Source organism: Pan troglodytes, chromosome X, assembly GCF_028858775.2.
Source record: "Pan troglodytes isolate AG18354 chromosome X, NHGRI_mPanTro3-v2.0_pri, whole genome shotgun sequence".
NCBI lineage: Eukaryota > Metazoa > Chordata > Mammalia > Primates > Hominidae > Pan > Pan troglodytes.
In genome coordinates, this window is record NC_072421.2 from 37,589,780 (window position 1) to 37,616,306 (window position 26,527).

The 26,527-nt window shown below is 41.8% G+C and overlaps 2 pseudogenes; both read right to left on the minus strand.

Moving 5' to 3' along the window:
* Nucleotides 1–2,134, minus strand: LOC465967 (transcription factor Dp-1 pseudogene; annotated as a pseudogene).
* On the minus strand, nucleotides 2,777–25,034 carry LOC100610310 (lanC-like protein 3; annotated as a pseudogene).
* Nucleotides 25,035–26,527: the final 1,493 nt, after the last annotated feature.

Here is a 26,527-nt window from a genome sequence, read left to right on the forward strand (position 1 = left end):
TTGTTAAAACATTCTTTATATTTAATTTCAATTTTATAATAGATTACAGGAAGATGCTTATGAAACAAATACATTTGTTTCAGTATATGTCTTTAAATGATAGACTGATAAGTATGTAAACAACTATATAATAAAAGGTTTCCAAACGCTGCCTGTAAGAAATCAGGCAAATTTTACCATAAGCAATAAACCATTCCAAGCCTTCCAAACAGTCTCCATAGCCACACCAGCGTGGCAGTAAGCTTTAACCAAACAAAAACAAACAAACAAAAGCACTTTGCAATTTGTTGCTGTAAAATAGGGAGAGAAAAGAGTGTATAAACTTGATGGAATCACGACAGTCAATATAATTTAAGAGAAAATAAAGTTAATAAGGTTGATGGTGTTTATTGTTTAAAATGTCGAATTCTGCTGTTTGCTTGGGGCTCTGGACACCGTACCACTGAACAAATGGAAAACTCCACAGAGTCTCGCTATCTGCCAGTGGGGGCGCCGTCCAAACTCACGGCAAATAAACGGCATCAGGTGCTCACCATCCACAACAAGAGGGCGTTTTATTTTCATGCATGTGGATGAAATACAATTTCTTCAGCAAACTCAGCAAAAACTGTTCAGGGGCAAAAATGAACTCTGCACTTAAAAGAAAAATAAAAAATGAAAGCACAAAACACTAAAAAGTAAATAAACGCTCTGCATCAGCACACTGGTATCAAAACACACATCCACAGCACGTCCTAATCCTACAGGAAACAATCCTTGCTTATCAGAGGTGCATATCTAAATTAAATAGCTTACCAATATCTTCTTGGGAGTAGGACAAAAGGAAACAGAAAACCCACATTAAAAAAAAAAGTTTCTTTTCCCTAAATGTTTTCCTGAAGCTGAATTTGAAGTGGGGAGGACGTCAGTCGTCCTTGTCATTCTCGTTGAAGTCATCATCCTCCTCGTCGTCCTCCCCGACGTAGGACACCGGGGTCTCCACCCTGGAGCCGCTGTACTGAGACCTCTTGGAGCTTGTGGCCAGCATCCCATCTGCACCGTTGGTCAGGTCACTGGCAGAGAACCTCGTGCCTTTAGACGTGGAAACTGCCGCCGTGACGAACACGCCTCCAACAGTTCCCTGAGCCATTTCTGTCACATACGGCTCCAGCGCCTTTGGGACTAGACTTCTGGCCATTTTAAGGTCTTCAGCAGAGCAGCTCCCGGACTCCAGCCAGCAAGCCATGCCCATCTGCTTCAGCACTTCTATGTCACCTTGGATTTCAAATGTGTTGTCAAAATTAAACAGATACTCGAGTTTGTCGTTGGAGATGCTGCAGTCGATGACGGTCTTCTTGCTGGTGTTGACGACGATGAAGGGCAGGTGGATGACCGAGTTGGGTGGTGGCGGCCGGCTGGCCTGCTGCTCTGCGTGCCGGTTTCTCTGCACCAGGTTCTTGAAGGCAATTTGCTGTAGAATAAGTTCTCGAAGTTGAGACTGTTTCTGTTTTATTCTTTCAAGTCTCCTCTGTCTTTCCACCTCTAAGTTCTGACATTCTTGAGCCGAGTTGGTGGGCAGACCAATCCACTTAATCTCCTTCTTCTCCTTGGAGATGATGTTCATGGCCATCAGCACGTTTAAGGCATCATAGACGCGCCGTCTTATGTTCTTCTGGTCATAAGCTGACTCGTTTGGTAAGATGTGGTTGTCGGCAGCACTGAACTCTGCTACCAGCTCGTCCGCCACTTCGTTGTAGGAAGTGGTCCCTTTCCTCTGCACCTTCTCGCAGACCTTCATGGAGAAATGCCGCAGGCCCTTGCAATTCTCTCCTTTCCTGTTGCGCTTCCCTGCAGACCGAGGTGAGGAGTCAGAAGGCTGGTTCTGAGAGGCAAAGTGAGTGCTGGGGGTGTGTGAGCTTCCTACCACCAGGGTGTTTGACGCTGCAGGTCTCTGAGGCATACCAATCACCACTTGCTGGGCAATGCTGACATTGGACTGTCCAAAGGTTTTTGGCAAGAGCTGTTTCCCGAGCGGGTTGACGGTGGAGGGGTGAACGGCCACGAGGGACACCACGCCTTTTCCGGAACTAAGGTTCTGGTCTATGAAGACCTTGAGTTCTCCGTTGGCTTCAATTAGACCGGCATCTTTTGCCATGTTACCAGATCCGGAAAATCAATGCTACAAATGTTCACCTTCCCAGAGAAGAAAAATGATTTTTCTGGGCGCAGCCCCGGGGTCCTGGCGCAACGTGCAGGCTCGCGGCGTCCACCCCGGACACTGGCGGCGCCCGCCCGGCAGACCGGTAACTCTGACAGGTGGGCTTCCGGGGTCCTCGCCGCGCGCCTGTCACTAGGCCTCGGGCCGCCTCCGCACTAGGCGCCTCCCGCGCGCGCCGGAACCGGGTCCCCGCGGGCCGCCGTGGGGCGGCCTCCCCTCCCCCGCCCTGCGCGCTCCAGCCGACCCTGGCCCCGGCCCCACCTCCGCCGCGGGCCGCGGGCGCTGCTGTCGACCGGGAGGGCCGGGCCCGGGACCCCCGCCCCACGATTACCTGGGGAGCCCCCACCAGCGCCGAGCGCGCGGGGTCCCCGAGGCACAGGGGCGCGCTGGGCGCGGGAAAGCGCGGGTCGGGGCCGCGCGGCGCCTACAAGCGGCCGGGGCACCGCATAGGGTGGCCAGGGGTCCCGCCCGCGCCCCAGGCCCCCGCCCGCGGCTCCCGCGGCATCCCCTGCCCGCCCGCACCTGGCTACCCGATCCGGCCGCGTGGGTGGGGGCGCGTAGAGGGCGCGGTGCGGGGGCCGGGCCGGGCGGTCCAGGCCGTGGCGGGGTCCCTGCCCTGGGCCGAGCAGCGCCGGGAACCACAGGGTAATTTTTAATTGCTAGCTGTGTACGTAATTCAGGGATGCAGATTTCAAATATACGCCAAAAAGGTAGGCAAATCTGTGTGAATTTTTCTTTTAATTCCCAATATACTTACTTTTTTGTTATTTTCAAAAGCTTGTCTTGCTTCTTTGAATGTGCAGACGACTTCTGTGTACTCGCCCTCAATCTTGGCTAGCATTTTAATACTGAATTGGCTTTTTTCCTGTGAGGAAAACTAAAAAGATATATAATTATAAGCAAAAAAATAATTTTTTTATTGAGACAGTATCTCACTTAGTCACTCAGGCTGGAGTGCAGTGGTGATTATGTCTCACTGCAACCTTGACCTCCCGGGTTCAGGTAAGCCTCCCATCTCAGCCTCCCGAGTAGCTGGGACCACAGTTGTGCACCACCACCACACCTGACTAATTTTTATATTTTTTTGTAGAGACTGGGTTTTGCCATGTTGCTCAGGATGGTTTTGAACTCCTGGGCTCAAGCGATCTGCCCATCTCAGCCTCCCAAAGTGCTGAGATTATAATAGGTGTGAGCCACTGCACCTGTCCAACAGAGTAATTTTTTTTTTTTTTTGACATAGAGTCTCACTCTGTCACCCAGGTTGGAATGCAGTGGCATGATCTCGGCTCACTGCAACCTCCGCTTCCTGGGTTCACACGATTCTCCTGCCTCGGCCTCCCGAGCAGCTGGAATTACAGGTGTGTGCCACCATGCCCAGCTAATTTTTTGTATTTTTAGTAGAGAGGGGGTTTCACCATGTTGGCCAGGCTGGTCTCAAACTCCTGACCTCAAATGATCCATCCGCCTTGGCCTCCCGAAGTGCTGGTATTACAGGTGTGAGCCACCACGCCCGGCCGAGAGTAACTTTTTTTTTTAAACCCACATGGTAACTTAATATACCAGATGAAAACTGCTAGGTGCTCTCTAGAAAACAGCCAGCATCCTACACCTCTTTCTTGGAGACAGCAATGGAGTAACACTTAATTCCAAACCACTGCATCTGCTATCTTCCTCATCATGTGAGTACCTCCTTTCAGTAGCAGTTCCCCTGGGCAGGGACAGTGACGTAATTAACTGTGTTATATTCAGACATTAGCACATTCCTGCAAACCAAGGGTGTTTATGATAGCACTATTTATGCTCATTAGTATAAGTAGATACCCCAAGGCATTCTGCTGTTGGACAGAAGCAACCAAATCAAAACCCAGCCTCTAGACAATGTCTTTGTCCTGCTTCCTGAAAATAAATAAAACTTCTATTGAACTGTATAATATAAACCCAGAGAACCATTACTTGTATGAAAAGATAGGTGACAAAACAACATTGAGGAGTTAAGATACATTTGGCCAAACCCATTCCAAAAAAGAAATAATAATTTTGTTTTAAATAAACTTTAATTATGTATAGTGACATTTTAACACATACAACCCTATTCCACTGCCCCTCAGAAAAAGAAAATTCTTCTCTGTGATGTATGGAGATATTGCCACATAGATAATCAAAATTTATACCCATGATACTCTGTGCAGTAAATAAGGCAATAGCTATATATGTGCTCATGGAGAATTATTTTTACTTTTCTATACAAGTAAATATAAAATGTACTTCAATTACATATATCTAAAAAGAAATCTTCTTTGTTTGTATACATAAATAAAATGCCACCGGAATTAAATCCCCGTTAATATAAAAGGCCTATAACATTTCTTAATCTTATAAATTTCTAACATATGAAAAGTCACATTAGTGCAAGATTTTTTTAAATTTGTATTTTCCAAAGGAGTTTTTAAAGTATTCATTTTCCAGAGAACATCTTGAAATAAATGAAAAGTAGAAGTGCTTTTTTAAGAATAAATGTCTAATCAATGATTTTAAACTTTACTTAATTATGTATATTTCATATAATAGAAAACAGATTTTTAACCTAGTATTTTTTTAAGTATCCAAATTGGAATCAGCTAGATGACACACAATAACAACAATAGTAGGCCCACAATGAATGTTTCCATCCTTCCACACTTCATAAGCATAGCCATCTAAAAACAAACTTCAAGCATGGCTGAGTGAAGAGGTCAGTGAATTATCTTTGCAAAAAACAATGATAAACTGGATAAAATTGTCAAAAAAAATTCAGTACTCTGGAAAATGACAAAAGGCATACAACAAATTGAAAGTGTTTATTCCAGAAATACAGTGAATTTGTGGCATTATTAGCCTGAGCTCCTGCCATCCTGTCTCCCTACCCCTAGCTCTGTGGTGTAGCACTTCTACTGTGGTATAGCAGCAGGCTATGAGACTAGATGATGGAGAGGGCTGATTTTAAAGTGCAGAAAAATCTATGCTGAGGGGTGTTGTTGAAAACAATAACTGTTTTAGTGGCAAACAATTGAGGAAGATCAACATCACAGCTAAATTGGGGTTGCAATATGAGTTGGGGTGAGCTACAGATAAGAAAGTCAGCTGTAAATTTAACAGAGAGATCCAGCAATAAGACAGCCATAGTGAACTTTAAGAAGCTCCCATATATCCCAACTGTTATGAAAGGCTATATTCACTCAGGAAAGTCCAGAGATTGCCCTAGCTAGCAAGGTGTCCCTGGCTACATGTGAAGCCTTGTGTATCCAGAAAGTAAAAGCCAAGGCAGATTTGTAAACTTCCTGAACTTTGAATGTGACTATATTTGGAGATAGGGCCTTTATGGAGGTAATTAAGGTTAGATGTAGTCATAAGGGTGGGATACTGTACTGACAGAAGGGAAACCTCTAGGTATCCAGGTTTAAAAATAAAAAAATAAGACTTAAACAAAATGAGTAGAAACATTAGTAGCTACACACTAGAAGAGAGACAGACCCTACAGAATGAATCTGGGCAGAAACTGTAGCTGCTATAATACAGTACCAAAAATGTCCACTTCTAAAAAACAATTATAAGACATGAAGAAACTGACTTGTACACAGGAAATAAAGCATTAAATGAAAACTATCCCTGAAGGAGCTGAGATATTAGACTTAGAAGACAAAAATGTCAAACCAACTTTTATACATATATTCAAAACTAAGGAAACATATTTAAAGATTAAATGAAAAGTACTAAGACAATGAGTTGTCAAATAGAGAATAAAGATACAGAAAATGAAAAAATTCTGGAGTACAAAAGTACAATAACTAAAATGGAAAAATTTCACTAGAGAGGCTTAAAAGCAGATTGGAACTAGCAAAGAAAGAATCCATGAAGTCGAAGGTAAATCTCTAGAGAAAACTGAATGGAGACTCACAGACCAGTGGAATACATCAAGCGCACCAACCAATATATGAATAATTGGAGTCCTAGAATGAGAGGAGTGAGAAAGAAGGGAAGAAAAGGTTTTTGAAGAAACAATGTGTGAAAACCTCCCAAATTTAATGAAAAACAGTCTCACCTAACCTGATCAACCAAATCCCATTTTCAAAAACACACAGATATGGCTGGGCATGGTGGCTCATGCCTGTAATCCCAGCACTTTGGGAGGCCGAGGAAGGCAGATCACCTGAGGTCAGGAGTTTGAAACCAGCCTGGCCAACATGGCAAAACCCCGTCTCTACTAAAAATACAAAAATTAGCCGGGCGTAGTGGCGGGCACCTATAATCCCAGCTATTCGGGAGCCTGAGGCACGAGAATCGCTTAAACCCGGGAGCCAGAGGTTGCAGTGAGCCCAGATCATGCCACTGCACTCCAGCCTAGGCGACAGAGCAAGACTCTGTCCAAAAAACAAAAAAAAACAAAAAACACCACACATATACACACAGATCTATCCCTAGACATGCCATAGTTGAATTTTTGAAAAAGACATGATTCAACACAGAAGGGAACCACATTAAGAACATAAACCAACTTCTCATCTGAAACAATGGAGGCCAGAAAGCAGTTGGGATATTCAAAGTGCTGAAAGGGGGGAAAAGTTTATCAACCAAGAATATTGTATAAGCAAAACTATCATTTAAAAGTGAAGGCAAAATAATGACATTCCCCAATAAATGAAGGCTGTTAGAAATCATTGCTAAAAATCTTGCCTTGTAAAAAAATCTAAGGGTTCTTCTATCTGAAAGAAAATAATAGCACACAGTAACTAGAATACACAAAGAGCTAAAGACCACGGGGAAATATAAAATGCTGTATAAATATTTTTTTCTATTTTCTTAACTGTCACAAGCCAGGCATACTTCCCATTTTATAATGTACAAGTGGTAGAATTTTACCATCTTTTGGCTGTCAAAAGGCAGATTGTGAGTGAAAATAGGACAATATTAATGACCAACCAAGTATCCTGTCCATCAAATACTTAATCCTAAGTGGCTCTGCTGTCAGATCCATAAAAGTGAAAACACATTTAAGCAGAAGCATGTAAAGAGCTAGTTTTAAAATGTAGGTTGTCCTTTCTTTAGATTTTTATACTTGAGCCTCAAAGGGGGTTATTTGGTTTCATAAAATTAAAAACATGTCATCTGTATTCCTTCCTTCCTTCTGCAAATATGTATTGAGCATATTGTTTGCCAGGAAGGTGCCTGTCATTCTGCTCTGTAGTAGTAAAAAGGCAGTGGCAATTAAGAGTTTGGAGTTGCCTCATTTAAAGGCTCCCTAGGAAACATGTAAGACGAAAACAAAAGTGATTCTGTACGTGCAGTGAGCAATACACCCAAAAGGGCAGCCAGAAATGCCAGGGAAAAGGGAGCAAGAAAATTATAAAAACGGCTTGTGAGAAAAATAGCAGAAGAAACTCAGGGAACAAATTTGTTAGAAACTTTTTGCTTTGTGGTTTATTTCACAACTTGCCATCTAATTTCACTCCACGTACTTAACCATCCATGCTTGTCTCCAGCATCGCACTACCAGTCCTTTCAATATGTTCTATTCAGGACTTCTTACCTGTACCTGAATGCCTCCCAGACACCTTCTCTCTACAAATTTTCAAGCTACTTTGGTGAGTCTAGGGTGAGAGTAAGCAACTAATTCAGTCCTGAATCCCTAAGACTGGTTTAGAAGCTCTGCCCACTCCCATGAAAGTTCCCTCAACAAACAAAAACAATTGCCATTCAGTCAACATTTATAGGTATAATTAGGTAATGGGGAATTTTGTTTAACACTATTAGTACCACCAGCCCAAGACAGCAGAAAGTTCACAACTTTGGAAAACAACTTGAGTTCTGGACGAGGCTCAATGTCTTATTAATTGGGGGCCATAAGTCCCACAGGTAAATCTTGGGTTGTATCTGTTGTTAGATTCCCCACTGGTTGGTGCCTGTCAAAAGTATCCTGCTTGGGCAACAAATGTTATCATTATCCTACTTCTTAACCATATAACCTTTGGAAAGCTACTTAACCTCTCTGCAATGTTTTCTATTTTCTATTCTGAAAATGAATGTGGTAATAATATCCAACTTGAAGAGATATTGCAAGAATTAAATAGGACAGCTTATGTAAAATGCACTTAGCAACTTAATGGTCTATATAATTATTAGTTTCTCTTGGTTGCAATGACTTGGAAGCATTTTAGGATCTTGGAGCATCTTAGAGCCACTGCCATGAAAAACTGTTGTTCTTGCTCTGCTTTAGGTAAATGGTTCAACCAGTCTTTATTGTATTCGAATCATCTATCTTTTCACTTTTAATTATTTTAACTGGGCCCTATCCCCGTACCCCTTTTCCCTAGGTAGAAGTTTAATGTAGTTCCAATCCTCATTTCTAACTCAATACTTTACTAGGGAAGGCACAACTGTGTACATTAAACCATATGAAGATTTGAATCAACACAGAGCTATTCAACTCTTTCTTCTACTAATAAAACATCATCATTAAATCTTAATTTAGTATGGCTTATAAGAATATAACGGATATATCAAGCTATATCTTTGATGAGGAAATGTTTGTTGACAAAATTTATCTATAAATGACCACATCATTTCTGTTATTAGATGGCATTCCATAAATGTTCTCTAAGAACGCTGTTTAATCATTGAAGAGGGTAAATGTGAAGAACAAAACAGAGTGTGGATAAAAGCCAAAAAGCACGGGTAAAGTCAGTTAAGGTGTCCTCATTTATTTTCTTGATGTTTATATTTCTCAAAGAAATACATGTGCATTGCTTTAAAAGTCAAGAGCTCTTCAAAATAATAGCAGGCTCCTACCCCCACCTATTCCCACCCGTGTATCAACTCCTTTGAGGCAAAAAATTAAAACACTTTTATCTGTGTATTTTTCTAGCAACTTATCTCCATATTTTAAAAATGACATCCTTATACAACTATTTCTTTATTTGTTCATTTAGGCATTATCTGTTAATCTGCTAACATGGAAGATGAAACTTTAGCTTTTTTATGATCTCTCCATACATACTTCTCCTTTCTTACCTACCCAAAATAATAGTATCACATTATTTGACTAAATCAATATTCATTGAGCAATATCATGTACAATTAGTCCTACTTTTGTCTCCTTTTTCTCCCCTTGGTATTAATACCCAGCTGTGATCCTGGACTGTCCTTTTACCACCACCCTGGAAGTTCCCTGTGGCCCCACTGGTATTGGGGCCTCAGGTTTTGTGATCCCATATTTTCCAATGTTTTGGTTCATTCCCTCTTTTTGACAAACTACAAAAAGGGTATCTTTTTGGAGACCCTGCATATCTAAAGATATGTTTTCTACTTTCACACTTTGATTGATAACTTTGGCTGCTATGGAATTCTAGTTAAGAATTTTCTCTATGAATTTTGGAGACCTTGCTTCATTGTCTTTTAAATTTCTAAGTTGCTATGAAAAGTCCAGTGCTAATCCTTGTATGGAACCAGGTTTTTGTTTTTTTTTTTTTCTTTTTGGAAGTTTTTAGGATCTCTTCTTTATTGTTTTTCCATTGAATATGCTGGTGGGTCTCTTAAATCTGGCAACTCATGTATTTCACTTATAAAAAATATTCTTGCTTTTTTTCATAATTTTCCTCTTTCACTTTGCTCTCTTTTAATTGGGACCGACTACTAGACAGAGGTTGGACTTCTCTAATCTTTTCTCTTATTATCAATCTCATTGTCTTTTGGTTGAACTTTCAGAGACATTTATTCAACTTAATATTCTCATTTTTGCATTTAATTATTTTAATTTCTGCTATCATATTTTTTAATTTCTAAGAGTTCTTTTCTGTTCTCTCAATATTCCTTTCAATAATATCCTGCTTTCATTTCAGACATGTGATTACTTTCCTCTCTGACAATATTAATTATAGATTTGGGCATTTGGGAAATTTTCTTATGTAGTATCATCTGTTTCCTCCAAGATTGGCTTTCCTATTTGTATATTTTGTTACCATCACTGCCTTTTAAATCAGACACGTTCCTCAAATGTCTTTTGAATGACAGTTCCTATTTAACAGTTTCACCCTAAAAAGCTCACTGGCAATTCTGGGTATGGGAAAGGGCTAGCTAGTTGATGGGCTTTCAGCAGAGGGCGATGAGACAGTGTACCTGCATTTACACTGGGATGGAGTACTCCTCCAAATGTCAGTATCTGTCGTTCTTTTTCTTGAATGTATCTGACAACCATATATCCTCCTTCAACCAACTGCTTGTTGGAGGCAGTGGCTGCCAATGTTCTGGATGTGGATTTCAGGAAGAGGTTAACTAAATGTGTGTGCAGGAGGGAGGCGCCCACAATTCAGCATGTAAACTTTCAGGTCATTCTGCTTTCAGTGAAGTACCACATCTCTGCCCTTGATTGTACCTTGGGCCTCAAAGCTGAGTTTCTCTAATTCAATCTGTCAAAAAAGTGAATCTCAGGGCTTCTACTAAGGTGTGGAGGGCCCAGGTGGAGGAACTGCAGGTTTCCCTATCAAACCTTCTCAGATGCTTCTTCATCAGTTCTTTGAATCCATCCCCCTATGTCCATATGCTTTGCTTCTAACAACTCTCACCTGCAGGCTTCTTTAGAGCCCTACTTTTGGGCTACAAGTACAACTTCAGCAGCATGCCAAGAGAGTCTGTAGTACCTGAAAATGTATATACCCCCCCACCACCAGCTGGAGCTCATTACTGGTACAACAGTGTACCTCTAGCCTAGAGTGTAATATACACTCTAGAGCTTCCCTACAAGATGAGACAGAGGCTGGAATTTAGCCTAAGATCCCACTCTTGCTTCATTTCCTTCCATTCACTGCTTCCTACTTTCCCCATTCTCATACTGGTTTCTCCTTGGAACACCTCCTTAATAAACAATTCCATATGAATCCACATCTCAGGTTCAACTTTTGGGAAATCTGGCCTAAGACTATCATATGGTTGCTCAGATTTGGGAAAGTATCTGGGAGTCTAACCACTGTTTATCAAACTTGCAACTAATTCTGTTTTCATACATGACCCACACCCCCACTACCACCAGAGATGCCTAGAACCTCTAATTCCTGAACCTTTCTAGTGTTGAGTTGAGTTCAGGTTATTCTTCCAAACATCTTGGGGTGCAAGCCCAAGATCCTCTTGGAAGTGTGTGCTTTAGTAGAAAAACATGCAGACCGATTACCTGACTTAAATCTATAGAAATTAAGAAGTTATATAGTCAGACAAATGTGGGTTCTACTACTTTACTAGCTGTGTGATGATAGGCAAGTTACTAAACCTCTCTAAGTCACAATTTTCTCACCTGTAAAATGAAGAAAATATGCTTATCTTAGTGCCTGTCACACAGTAAGTCTTATCCTTTGATTTATTTTCCGGTGGTGATAAGTTTATGGTACTGCTGCCATATGCCCTCACCTAGTTCCCACATTTCAGAGATGTTTGGCCAAGGTTAAGGGTATAGTCTAAGAAATTCATTCTCGAAATGTATTCCCCAGACCAGCAACAGCTGCAGCATCACTGGGAACTTGTTAAAAGTGAAAATTCTCAGGTCCATCTCCAGAAACTTGGGGAGTGGAGCCCAGCCATGTGTATTTTAACAAGCCGTCAAGGGATTTGAATGTATTGCAGGTGTAAGAAACACTTGCATCAGAAAAAATAAATAAATAAATAACAGACCCACACGGAGAATAAAGCCAAGACTTAGAACCCAGTTGGTGTGGTATCAAAGATCATAAGCAGAGCTAATCAATATACATGACACCCCCACCCCTGATTAGGGATAGGGGAAAGTCATAATTATAGCTTTATTATTAAAGTAGCATAGTTGTTAATATAAAGAGCATTATGTGATAAATGAATATAAATAGGAGCTAGGAATGAAAGAGTGAAGTGCAGATTTAAGTTTGTAAAACTGACAGTGAGTCTATGCCACGTAGCTTTCAAATACTAATAGAGAAGTGCATTAATGCATGAAAAAAATTATTTCTGAGCCCAGAAGCTGAAGAAACACTTGAAAGAATCCTTAACTGTATTAATCCTTTTTGAAACAAGCCACTATATGTACATGATCTGGAACATTTGCTGAGGATAACTTATTTTAAGTTGTCACTTTGACAGTGTCACAACTATTGAAATTCCTCTGAAATTCTGAATTAGTGCTATGTAAGCGAATTATCTCTAGAAACAAAGAAGAGAACCTAAGAGCAAAATATAGCTCACTGAATCCACCACTCAGAATAGGGAGTTGGAGTGGGGAACAGAGCAAGAAGCAAATATTCCAACATCACCTGCATGGCAATTTATAGCATCTTCAAGCCAATCAAGTGATTTACTCCAAGGAGCACAAATCAGAGAGACAGGAAAGCCAATTCTTATAACACTGCAAAGATCCTACAGTTTTTAAAAGAGAAAACAGCCCTTTCCCTGGAGGAAGTGCAGAGTAATTCACACAAGTTCTTGTTTTAGGGGTGATGCCCACTCAATTGACTTTGACATATAATCTGCCTGAGCAGCTCAGCTTAATCTCCTGCATGGCAGAGCAGAGGGCTTCCCTCCAGCCATTTAAGGCCTCTGTGTGAAAATCTCAAAGCTTTGCTGTTGCCATCCAGGACATAGCAGCTCTGAATGCCACCACAGGGAATATAAGACAGATTGGCTGAACATCCAAAAGAATACATATGCTATTTAGTCAATGTAGAGTGCTTTAGCACCCTACGCTAAAGCACACCAATACTCAGAATCAATATCCAGAACACTGGCAGCCACTGTCTTCACCAAGTAGTAGGTTGAAGGAGGGTTTATAGTTGTCAGATAGATTCAAGAAAAAAGAATCACAGATACTGACATTTGGTGGAGTACTCCATCTCAGTGTAAATGCAGTTACACTGTCTCATCGCCCTATGCTGAAGCCCACCAATACTCAAAATCATGGCTGACATAGGGAATTCGTAGTCTATGCCCGGGAGCATCCTCTGCCAAGCATGTTACCACACATTCTCAGTGGCCCTTCCTAGCACACCTGTGAGGTAGGTGCTGCTTGAATTGCATTTTGTTGGTGAAGAAATTAAGCCTCAGGGATGCTAAGTAACTTGCTTAAAGTCAACCAGATATTGCAGTGGAGTCCAACAATCCCAAGACTACCTGAATCTGAAAAGGCTGTTCTTAACCATCATGCTTTAATGTCTTCATTGAGAGTCCAGCCTATTTCAACAATTGCAATTTGTAATAAATATGCAATTCTCTTTGCTTCACAAGAAAAAAAAATTTAAAAAGCAAGATTATGTTAATTATATATGCATAAGGACAATATATTGTTTCTGATTGGACACTGGATCTCTTTAGCCTCGGATAGCTGTAAAGTCTGTTAGAAATGTGTCTTCTTCCTAAACTCATTGTGTAAACAGAGATTCAGCTGGTCCCGACAGTGCTTGCTTTGAGATTGGTGATGCTTTTGTTGCCATAGACACCAGATTTCAACACACCACTGAGCATGGGGAATCCATTCCGCACAAAGCAATGCAGTCAGCAGATGGGCACCGTAACAGCTAACTGCACATAATGCCATAACCAATATTTGTTTTGCCACCTCTCATTTAGATGATGTTCTCACCAATGAAGTCTGTAAGACTTTGTCTCTCATCTGAAAAACCGCTTCTTTATGACCCAGATAGCCATACTCACACATTAACGGGCCGAAGTCATTCATTTCTCTGGTTTGGTGAATGGTTAAGGCTATTCAGAAAGGAAAATCTGATTTTACACAAAACACTCCTTTATTCATCTTGCAAAAAGAAAGATCAAATACTTCTTGAAAATTCAGTTTGTTCAAGTGGCTAGCACCCCAAGAATAATGGGCCTGTTATCTTGGTAGGTTTCCCTAGTAACTAAAACCATAAAGAAAATAATTAGGAAGAGTTTAGTGACGTGTGCATGTGTGTGTATCTTATATCCACATGCATACATATATCTGTGTGCGTGTGTGTGTATAATGAGGACAACTTTTTTTTATGAGACAAACCAAACAATCAAGACATGGTACTTGACTGGTGGTCAGAGATGAACTTGTAAAGTTGAATCATGAAAAGAAAGACTTGGACACATCATGAACTGTTGGACCAGTTTACCTAGAGACCATGACCATGTGGGGATACTACAGGACCGTCCTGTCACTTGAAGGAAATCCATTGTATATTGTGTTGCAGCCAATCACATGACAAACATCATTTACCAAATTAACCAGCAAAAGTGTAATTAGATAAGTTAGTAAGAAATTTATATAATCTGTCATTTTCACATTCAAAGGCCAATACATTTAATAAAATTCCATTAAAACAATCTCCTTATAGAGCACTGGGAGTTTAAGTATTGGCAAAATAAATAATTAAGTTCATTTAAAAGAATTTTTACTATGTTTATTTTTCCATTTGCTCTAATAAAAATTATGAACTATGTTCTCTTTAAATATAATACAAATAAGTTTGGGTTTTAGTGGAATGTATATTAACAGATGAAAAGATATAAATAAAATGTATCTAAAGCTTTTTGGATTATTTTGAGTAGGTCTGTTAAATCATTGTGATTAGAAAATCAAGAAGAAAATGATCATTTTTAATTTAAATTAATTTAGAGTTGGAAGAGAAACTGCTTTATGTGATGCAGGTAAAAATCAATTGAATGACTAAAATAGGAGTGGTATCATGATTATCAGGCTCATGTTTTCTGTTTGGGAATGATGTAATAAAGTGTCTCTTGAATTATGATGAAATAATTTAAAACTGCTGGGATGTGGTTTGTTTGGGCCTTTAAAGGAATTCTAAAAACTTGCTGTATACAGTGAAAAATTACATCTATTAGGAAAAAGAAATCCATGCATTTGCTCATTCATTCAATAGATGTCAGCAGATTCCTTAAACCTGCAAGGAGATGGACCAGGAAGTGACTCTTTCCTTCAGTATAACCTACAAACCAGAGAGCTGGTATTCTTGCACCTATGGAAGAAGTCATCTTCAGTACAAGAAAAAATGATGAAAATTATGATGTTTGTGGACTCGGTTACATTTGTTAACAGGCAACCCCACAACATTGGGGAAAAATTGTAATTCAGAGTGTTGTGCTCAAGTTTGCTCTGTAAACCAGCAAGAGCAGCATCACCTGAAGCTCAGTAGAGATGCAGAATCCTGGGGTACACTCCAAACCCACTGAGCTAAAAGCTGATTTTTAACAAGATCCATGGGGTTTGTATGCACACTAAAATATGAGGATCACCAACTGAAATCACAGATTTGGCAACCAGCCTGGGGAAGATGGAACCCCATCTCTGCCACTGACTTGCTGTGTGATTTGGAACAAGTTTCTCAACCTCTCCGTGCCTCAGTTTCCCTACTGGATATGATGGCGATAATAATGGTGCCTATGTTATAAGGTTATTGGTAGTATTAAGTGACATATATGTAGAATCTAAAAACGTCTAACTCATAGAAGGTGAGAGTAGAATGGTAATTGCCAGAAGATGGAGGTGGTTGGGGGAAGATGGGCAGGGAAAGGGTAGAAGTTGGTAAAAGGGTACAAAGTTTCAGTTACACAGGAGGAATAAGTTCCGATGATTTACTGCACAGCAAGGTGACTATAGTTAATAATAATGTATTCTATACTTCAAAGTTGCTAAAAGTGGATTTTAAATGTTCTCACCACAAAGAAATGATAAGTATGCCAGGTGATGGATACATTAATTAGCCTGATTTGCTCATTCCACAATGTACACATCTATCAAAACATCACACTGTATCCCATAAATATATACAATTATTGTCAATTACAAATAATAAAATTTTAACAAAATTACACTTAGCTACATTTTGAAAAGTGGCATAATACATGAAAAATGCCTACAACAGTGTGTGGAAATAAGTGATCAATCATTGTCAGTTCGTATTACATCATTTTATCATTCACTGGGTTCTGGGTCATGGATAACAAAGGGTCTAAGCTGTAGCCCATAGACGTGCCTGCTTTCTGGTAGATCTGTAATCAGGCAATTAGGAATTGAACCCAGCCTACAAAAATCCAGCTTGCCCAATCCTGCTGCCATTTCAAGCCAAACTTCAGGGTTTACTTAGGCAGTATGCAACACACACCTGCCTGAAAAATGGGGACCGCTCAAATCCAAAGACTGAATGAAATCCTACACATGCATTTTGTTTGGTAAAAGTTGAAAGGAATAGTAAGGACACTCAGTTTCTACCCTGGAAACCTCCATCCTAATTTTCTGCTCATCAGTTTGGCATATATTAAAAACTCTGAAGAAACCCAGTGAGAACACAGGCACTCCCAAATGCTGGTGGAGAGAATAGAAATTGATGGAACATTTTTGGAGAGCAATTTCATAATCCTCTATCAAATAAAAAATACATGTGAACTTTGACCCATCAATTGTGTTTTAAAAATTTATCCTACATAGATACTTGCAAAAGCAGGCAAAAATACAAATATAGAAAGACATATATATGTGTGTATACACACATATATATTACATGTACGCATTTTACTCTGTAAACCACCTGCCCCTTCGTCACTTAGTAGGAGTCTCTAGGCGTCTTGGGTATCAAATCGAAAAAGCAGTATATATAGCGTTTGTTACTATCCATGGTTTCAGGCATCCACTGGGGGTCTTGGAACACATCCCTGGCAGATACAGGGAGACTACTGTATATGTATATGCATGTATATTATTTATGGCACTATTTATTTGTGATAGCAAAAAAGAAGAAATGAGTCAACCTAAATGTCCATCAATAAGGGTTAAATTATAGTATAACCATTAAATGGAATGAGTATAAAGAATGTTACATCTCTATACAATATGCAAAGATGCCCAATGTACATTAAGCAAGAAAGTAAGCTGTATAATATATGTATAATATGATAATTTGTATAAGTGGATAAAATATAGGTATTTTATGGAATAGACTTCTAAAAAAAGAAAAAAGTTAACTTTTAAAATAAATTTTAAATAAACAATTTAAAGACTCATTTTGTTGTAGATCTTTGATGAGAGAAATAATTTTTAAGAAAAACTAGGAAAAATGCAGTTGCTGCCATAAAATATACTCCCCAAACTTTACTAGTTTAAATCTTAATTAATAGTTAATATCTTAGCTTTCATTTAATTGGCAGCTAGCTGACAGCAAAAACAAGATACCTTACAGGTGTCATGACGCATGGAGGTGACCTGGGAAAGGGAAGAGAAACACCAAAGGAAGGAAAAGCGAATGGATAAAGGAGGTCACAAGACAGACCTTGCCAAGGGATGCCAAAGGGCAGATGCTTTGGTAACAACCCAATAGCCATTTCCTTCTTCCTTTTTTCATATCAGAACCTGTGTCCAATGATAGAGGTTAAAAATAAAAACACTAGCCTTCCCAGCCTCCCTGAAACTAGAACTGACTAATGACCAAGTGCTGGGCAATGAGTCAGCAGGGAAATTCTTCTAGGACAGAGTGTTCTACATGACATTAGAAAAAGATGCAGGGGAAAAAAGCCTCAGACTTTCCCTCACTACTTCAGTTAGGGGAACACGATTAGTGTACGATTAGTACTTCAGTTAGGGGAACAATGAATTACAGCAGCCATCTTACAACATTGAAAGGTGAAACAGCTCAAACACTGAGAACAGCAGAGAAAACGCCTGGAAAGAGCTTGGATTTGGATAACTCTCCTGAGTTGCTGAAACAATCCTGGAGTGGCCTAGTTTTCCACTCCTTGCTAAGTGAGGTAATAAATGTTCTCATTATTTAGATGACTTTTTATTGGGCATTTTGTTATTTACAGCTAAAAGCATTGCCCCTTATACAGCTGCCAACCACCTGCCTTAGAAATGAGCCAAAGACCCAATTAACAACTTTGCAATAATTTGTTGTTGTTGTTGTTGTTGTTGTTGTTGTTGTTGTTGTTTTCAAATCACAGCAGGAAGATAGATACGTCATATTAAGTATCATTTTCTATCTGATATTCAGAATTACCTTAGGTTTTCTGTTAGTAGTAGCGAAAAAGGCGACCATTGATTCCATTTAGCAGCTACTATGTGCCAAGCACTGTGCTAGGTACTATATCTAGGACTGGTCATCACAGCAACTTCCAAACCAGTTTCCTTTGGCTGGGGAAATAAAATCACATCTACATGTTTCCCAGCTTACTTAAACAATTTAGCATTTCATTACAAACATAAACCACAAACCACTAGTTGTACTTGTGACTTTGTCACCTACAGAAATCACAGATATATGCGTACCACACTGCAGCTGTGGAGGGTATCTCAAAATATCATTGACTCTCATCACTGTTTCAAAAGTATCATCCTTTAGCCTGCTGTAAAATCTTATTTAATGTGTTGATAAAGGAGCACATACGCTACTGCTCACACATTTTAAAAATGTTTTGGTAACGGCATTGCAATATAATTGACTTCCTTTGTAATTCTGTGTGTTTTATTTTATGCATTTAAAAATATTATTCTAAGAAGAGGCCTTGGCACAAAAGGGGTTTAAACCCCCCACAACCAGTCCCCCTTGTTATCATTCTTAATATTTTCAATCCACTCTTAATACAGAAAACCAGGGCGATCTTTCTAAAAGGTAAGTCAGATCAAGATTTTTCCTCCTTTAAACACGAAACAAATGCAGACTCCTAACTTTTGACTAACTTGGGCCTCCAGGATCTAATTTTACCCTGCTCATGTCTCCTTCCATGGTTTCAAACTTCTCTATCCCCTGCTCTCTCTCTGCTCCAGCCATGCTAGCCTCCTTCTATTTCTTTGAAATATCCAAGTCATTTCCTACCTTAGGGGCTCTTGCCCTCTTCCTGGAATGCCTGTTCTTAGAGCAGCCACTTGGTTCCCATGCTCTAGTGATAAGCCAGGACGCTGCCTCCACAGAGAAGCTTTCCTACCAAACAGCAGCCCTCCCCTTTCCCACCTGTCCTCAGTTAGTTCCTGATTACATCCTTAAGACCACTTACCTAAAATGATTGATGTTATTTTTTTTCTTCACCAACAGAGTTATATTTTTTGTTCACTACTGAACCCAAGAATCTAGTAAGTTGCCTCACACCGTGTAGAAACCTGACATTTACTGAATGAATGAATGAAAACCAGAACAAGTCAACAAAGAAGCTCTTATTAATCAATTTACAGGTGAGGAAATTGAGGCTCAACGATATTAAAATATTTTTCCCACTTTGGGAGGCCGCGGCGGGTGGATCACGAGGTCAGGAGATCGAGACCATCCTGGCTAACACCGTGAAACCCCGTCTCTACTAAAAATGCAAAAAATTAGCCGGGCACAGTGGCAGGGGCCTGTAGTCCCAGCTACTTGGGAGGCTGAGGCAGGAGAATGGCGTGAACCCGGGAGGCGGAGCTTGCAGTGAGCCCAGATAGCGCGCACTGCACTCCAGCCTGGGGGAAAGAACAAGACTCTGTCCAAGATCACTCAGTGGCAGAGTTATTATTTTAACTGAGATCCTAGGTCTCCCCCGAATCCCTCTGCCATTGTCTGCTACATTTCCCCCAATCAGTGGAAAGCCGAATGGACCCAATATAAGTTTTTATGGCATGATTTCTTGAGACTTCAATGCCCCATTGCTTAAGGATATCTGCCTAAGAAATCCTTGGAGCTACTCCAGGAAGGCCAAGTTAAGTGAAAATACATGCCTGGAGAGAGGGATTCTCTGTCTCTTGCCACATACACATACATCTTTTTCTTATATCTGAACCTTGTAAACATAAATACAAACAACAAAATCAAATAAAAAGAAAAGAACCTAGAAAAGGGTAAACTAAGGAAGAAACAAATTAGATAAACCCAGGGGAAATGTCTACACATAAATATAGATCTGCTAAGGTACTGTATGCTAGCTTATATGGACCACAATTCTAGCCATACAGTCCCTAGTAGCCAACACAAAGTGAGAAACAGAATCAGTTACATGACATATTTTGAAGATTTTTAAAATTCAATTGCCAGGAGTCACACAACTATTACTGTCTCTACAATCTGAGAGCAATTCCTCTTGTGGGTCTTTAGAGTGAAAGGTAGAATATAGTAATCAGCATTCTAAACTATAGACCTTTTAAATAAACATATCAAGCTTCATAGAATGGTGTCTTATAGTATGCCTTAATAGAGGTGGCAGGTATAATGCCAAAACCTATGCAGCACAGTATTGCCTTGCTATTCAAAGCATGCTCTATGGACCCGCAACATCAGGATCACCCAGGAACTTGCAGCTCTACAAGATCTGCGGGTGATTCCTAAGCACATTAAAGTTTAAGAAGCACTGCTTTATTGGTTGAGCTTAAGCCATGAAAAATAATTGGAAGAAACTACAATTCATTCATTCATTCATTTAACAAATATTTACTGAAACTTTGGCAGTAGGAAAGGATTTCTTTAAACATGACACCAAAACTACCACCGTAAAGGAAAATATTGATAAATGGTACACCACTAAAATTGAGTGATATTTGCAAACACACACAAAGCTGGGCATCTAAAAATGTGTCAGGCAGTCTTGGCAATGAACATCAATGAAACCAAAAATGTCTACCCTTATGGAGCTTACATTCTAATCAGCGAAGACATAAATAAACAATTTAAGTAAAACAAATCACGAAAGGGGGATAAGTTGAGGGTGGGGTTGCAATTTTAAATAGGGTAGTCAGGAAAAGCCTCATTGAGGAAGTAAAGACCTATACAAGGCCAGGCACAGTGCTCATGACTGTCATCCCAGAACTTTAGGAGACTGAGGTGGGCAGATCACTTGAGCCCAGGAGTTCCAGAACAGCATAGGCAACATGGTGAAACTCTGTCTCTACAAAAAATACAAAAAATTAGCTGGGTGTGGTGGCGCATGCCTGTGGTGTCACCTACTTGGGAGGCTGAGGTAGGAGGATCACCTGAGCCCAGGAGGTCGAGGCTACAGTGAGCCATGGTTGCACCACTGCACTCCAGCCTGGATGACAGAGTGAGACCCTGTCTCAAAAAATATATATATATAGATCAGGTGTGGTGGCTCATGCCTGTAATCCCAGCACTTTGGGAGGCCGAGGTGGGTGGATCACCTGAGGTCAGGAGTTCGTGAGCAGCCTGGCCAACATGGTGAAACCCCATCTCTACCGAAAATAAAAAAGATTAGCTGGGCGTGGTGGCACACGCCTGTGATCCCAGCTACTTGGGAGGCTGAGGCAGGAGAATCGCTTAAACCTGGGAGGCGGAGGTTGCAGTGAGCCAAGATCATGCCATTGCACTCCAGCTTGGGCAACAAGAGTGAAACTCCGTCTCAAAAAAAAAAAAAAAAAAAAAAAAAAAATATATATATATATATATATATATACACATACCTATACAAGGTCAGAGATCTAGCTATAAATATCTAGGGGGAGTGTTCCAAGTAGAAATAACTATAAGAACAAACACACTGAGGCAGGAAAGTAACTAAAACAGGAAGATGGCCAGTGTGGTTGAAGAAGAATGAGCAAAGAGTAGAGTAGGAGTGTAGGAGGCTAGATCACGTGGGGCCTTCTCAGCTATTTTTAAGAATCATAACTTTAACTGTGAGATGACAAGCCACTGGAGAAAAAGTAATAGGGAGCCACTGCAGTATGTTGAGCAGGGAAATAACATGATGAAAAGTGTCTTTTGAAATATTTGTTTCTTAGAGGTAGACAGAACGGCTTGAGTGGGAGATTCTAGCTCAAAGTATATTGCACCAATCCCAATATATGGTGATTCATTCATTCAACTACTTATTAGGTGGCAAAGATGTGCCCAGTAATGTGGGGAGGATCTAAATTAGAGCGATAACTGAGGGAATTGCCAGAGGAATGTGAATATAAATGACATCGGAGGGGAAGAAACCCAGGACATACTGACAGATTATTTATAGAGAAATGACACAAATTCGCAATTCAATCTAATCAAGGTTTATGGATCACCTACTGAGGGCAAAGCCATGTGCTGGCTATGACTTGCGGGGTGGGGATGGTGTATAAAACTTGTACTTTCCCCTCAAAGGGCTTCCAGCCTGGCGTGCTTAGCCCCTGCCCTACACCTTTCAAGCCAGAAAGTCTTGAATTCCCACAGCTGCAGCTGGCACTGGAACTAACTGGTTTGCTCAGGTTAAGAGATGGCTGTTGTTTTTGTTGTTGTTGTTGTTATTCTTGAAGCTTGTTCCATCTCCTGGGAGCAGGGGCCAAAACACCTCAACTCGATTAGTACAAAAAATATAGATCTGGTTTGGCAGGAGGGCAGAAGAGAGGTCTTAATAAATGTCTTTGTGGATCAGTGTTGCAGATTGGCCTGAACCACCAGTTTTTGGGCAGAGTCCTTCTGGTCTGCTTCCACCTCTGTGACGTAGTGGTCACACACTCTTCCCATTCCATTCTGGAGAAAAGGCCTCAAGGCATGGAAAAGGGAAGAGGCAAGATTAAGGAAAACAATTGGAAAAAAATTTTTGAAAACCTCCTGCTGCCAGACTACAAGGTGAGGGGAGCAGACACGAATGCAACGCAAATGATATGTAAATATCTCTGTGGCCTTCTAAAAGGTTTTCTACAACTGGAATGGCATTTGAAAAACTGCTGGCAGTAAGAGTGACTCAGAAGCAGAGCAAACTATTTCAAGACAACTTTGTGACATAGACCTTTGCTGCCCAGCTAACACAGTGCACATTCTTTGGTAATCTTTTTCTCACTTGAATCAACCTCACCTGCTATAAATAAAAAAAATTTTAAAAGCGGTCCTCAGCTCCGCACTAGGGGGCACGGGTAACAGCATGGACACCAAGCGCTGCTTCGCCAAGTGCTTCGATGACTACCAAGGCAGCCTGCTGGCGGGCCAGTGTGAGGAGGCAATGGTGTCCTTGGTCACTTGCCTCTGCAGAGGTTATCTAAGTTAATTATTCTTTTAAAACACTCTACATACCTTTAATTTTTCTTCAAACGCCTTTCTCACCTAAATAAAGCCAAGTTAAATGTGTCACTTCCTCCCTAGAACAGTAGTTGGCTCCAGTGGATTATGAATGAAAGTGCCTCTCTCTCCATTCTAGTCACTATGATCCTTCAGAGTTTTGTTCTTTTTCCTATTCCACAGGAACTGGCATATTCTCTTCTAATAACCACATGCTGATTTCAAAGTGAGTCCAGGAAAAAATATGTATGTGAAAACCAATTCACTTTTAGGAGCCACTGTAAAGTTATTCATCAAGAAAAGCTGCCCTGTCAAGAAAGCTGTGGTCTTGCCCATCCTAAGCAAATATTTTTAAGTGAAATAATGCACATTCAACTACAATGGGGTACATTTCCGGGTACGTTTCCGTCTACATTTATGTATTTTTAAAGGGAACACTCCTATCAGATATGCATTTAATAAGAGCCATGGGTTGAACCGAATAGTAAGCAAGACAGTAAACACATCAGACCCACAGCTGAGCAGTTATTTTTGGTTACAGACCCAGGGCTCCAGAAGCAACTTACCTCCACATCGGCCCCGAAGAGTTCCATTAGTTTCTAGCACTCTAACATTCGAGGGTGCCTCAGCTTTTGACAGCAGAGTCAAAGGAAAGGAAATCCCTTCCATTTCTGAAGTTTTCATCTTACTTGAAAGGGCCACACTGTCATCCCCCAGAAAGCTAACAGGCATCCGGGGTGATGCCACGTTCAGAGTAAAAACAGGAACGAAGCGCAGAGACGCCGAATCTCAACTAATGAGAGACTGAAAAAGGAAAGAAGACGGACAAAAGCAGGAGACAGACCTCAAGAGACTGAAGAAATGCTAGCACCACAACAAGAGTAACAAAAACATGGAGAGCAAGCGGACAGTGCTGCCCGAGCCACGGAGTCCGGAAGGGAGGCCGGGCAGGCGGCGAGCGCCCTCTCGCGGCCGGGGCTACCTCTTACCTCCTGGGTGAGTTTCTGTTTGAGCGCCAGCGCGGCACACAGGTAGCCCGCGCGGCCCACAGACAGCTCGTCGGAGCCGCACTCCAGGAAGGAGACCGGCGCGCAGACGGCACACAGAGCCCGGAACTTGCCCAGCGGCTGCACGTAGTCGGACCGGCCCAGGGCGTGGTATACGAGCGTGGCCACGGCGTACACGCCCGCGCCCCCGAGCAGGAAGGCAGCGCGGGTGTCGGCGTCCGGTTCGCCCCACTCCTCAGCGCGGGCGCACGCGTCCATGAGGCGCACAGCTGAGCGCAGGTAGCGTTCCCGGGCCGTGGCGAAAAGCGGGCTTTGCGAGACGTGGTAGAGCATATACGCCACTCCGGCCACGCCGCCATAAACCCCCCCTGGCAGCCGCTAGCCCTGGCCGTCGCCCCTCAGGCCTCGGCGCCGCCCCGAGTGGGGGAAGCTCCTGGAGGATGCGCTGGATGGTGGCGGTGACCAAGGACGCCACCGCCTCCTCGCACTGGCCCGCCAGCAGGCTGCCCTGGTAGTCATCGAGGCGATTGGCGAAACAGCGCTTGGTGTCCATGCTGTTGCCCGTGCCCCCTAGTGCGGAGCTGAGGACCGCTTGAAGTTGTGCCCTGCAGCCCCGCACACCACCTCCGGCTCTCTGAGGCACTCGGATGGCGGTGTATGCGGCGGGGAAGGAGCGAGAAGGATGAGACGGGAGGTGACAAGAGGAGGCGGGCAAGGAGCGGATGGCCAAGTGGGGCGCCGGGTTGCTGCGAGGCTCCCGAGTGGCCCGGGCGATCGCGGGGGATACGTGTCGTGCGCCCCCCCCTCTGAGGCCGCGCCCTCGCCGAACCCGCCCCCTCCTGCGCCGCCGCAGCTCGGCTGCCTCTCCAAGGGGCCGAGGTGATCTCTGGCAGGACCCACGCGGGGCCCGCGCCACTCCTCCCGCTCCGCCCCCGGCTCCTCCCCTCCTGACGGAAGGCCTGGGACCTGCGGGACACTGATCTGGGACGCTGGGACTCAGCGTCCTGGCCGTAGAGGTGATGGTCTCCGGTCCCTTGTATACTCAAAGTGTGGTCCTTGGGTTAGAAGCATCAGCATCACCCGGGGGCATGTTAAAAACGCAGCATCTCAGGCTTCACTCCAGACCTATTGACTCCAAATCTGAATATTCAGCAAGATTCCCAGGTGATTCGCATGTACATTAAAGTTTGAGGCGCCACTGAACTAGGCTAGAGTAGCAAGACAAAACTGGGCGCCTTCTTTGAAGTTTGTATTTCATCTTGGTCGCTTCGGAGTTCTCATTATGAATGTTTCAATCCCAAAGGCTGGGGCATTTGAGCACATCATGTTTAATGCATTAAAACGGTGAAATACCCCATACAGGAACTTTTTTCCCAGCTTTGATTTTTGTATTGTTTTCTTCGAGTATACAGGAGTAAAAAGTAAAAGAACCACACCAGGTTAAGGCAAGGAAGGGGCACGCCCCTCCTGCCATGCGTGCATAGTAAAAGCTTAATACATATCTTGAGGTCATTAACTAGTTAATATTAGGATAAACGCTCTGTGAGAATTTAATTAGGCTTTTTATCTCCCCCTTCCCTCCCTTCTTTCCCATGTTTGTCCTCTTCTGCTTTTTTCCCAAGGGCGTTATGGAGGGTCTCCTATGTGTCCTGAAACCTGGAAATGGATGGATGAATAAAATTGGACATGGTCCTATACCTCTTGGAACTAACAATGAAATGGGAAAAACAGAAAATGAACAGTTACACAAGCTAGTGGCCTTTCTTGTGCTCAGCTGTTTGAAATAATTCTGCCTTTCCCAAAGTGTTGACTCTTGAAGACTAAAGAGGGTCACGTCTCCCAGGAGTATTTGACTTTTGATAGGGACTGTGCAAGACATAAAGGAGTAAGTGGCTCATAGAACAGTTTCTGATACTTTGTTGGGAAAGTAGCTACTCCACTTACTTGAAAGGCCAGTTTGGAGGCATTTTTTTTTTCCTCAGAAGTGTTAAATGTCACTATGATTGGGAAGCAGAAATTAAATACCCCGCCCCTCCACCCTTACTTAATGTAGTCTGGGAAAGAACCTTAGTTTGCCAACATGATTGCCAGGACTGACACATCCACATAGTTTAAGGACAGTATGGCCATCGTCCCCCTTTGATGCTGCCAAAACAGGTTTATTTTTAATAATAATAATAATGATAAAAGTCCACTTTTAGGCAGGGAGCTTGATATGTTAAAGGAGGAAAAGGCATCAAAGAAGCAACAGGAATGTTGAGTTTCTCCTTGAGATTCCTTCCTCATCTGTCAACCATAACAGGCATTAGAGGTGATTTTTGTCCCCTCAGACAAGGAAACATAAAATAAAG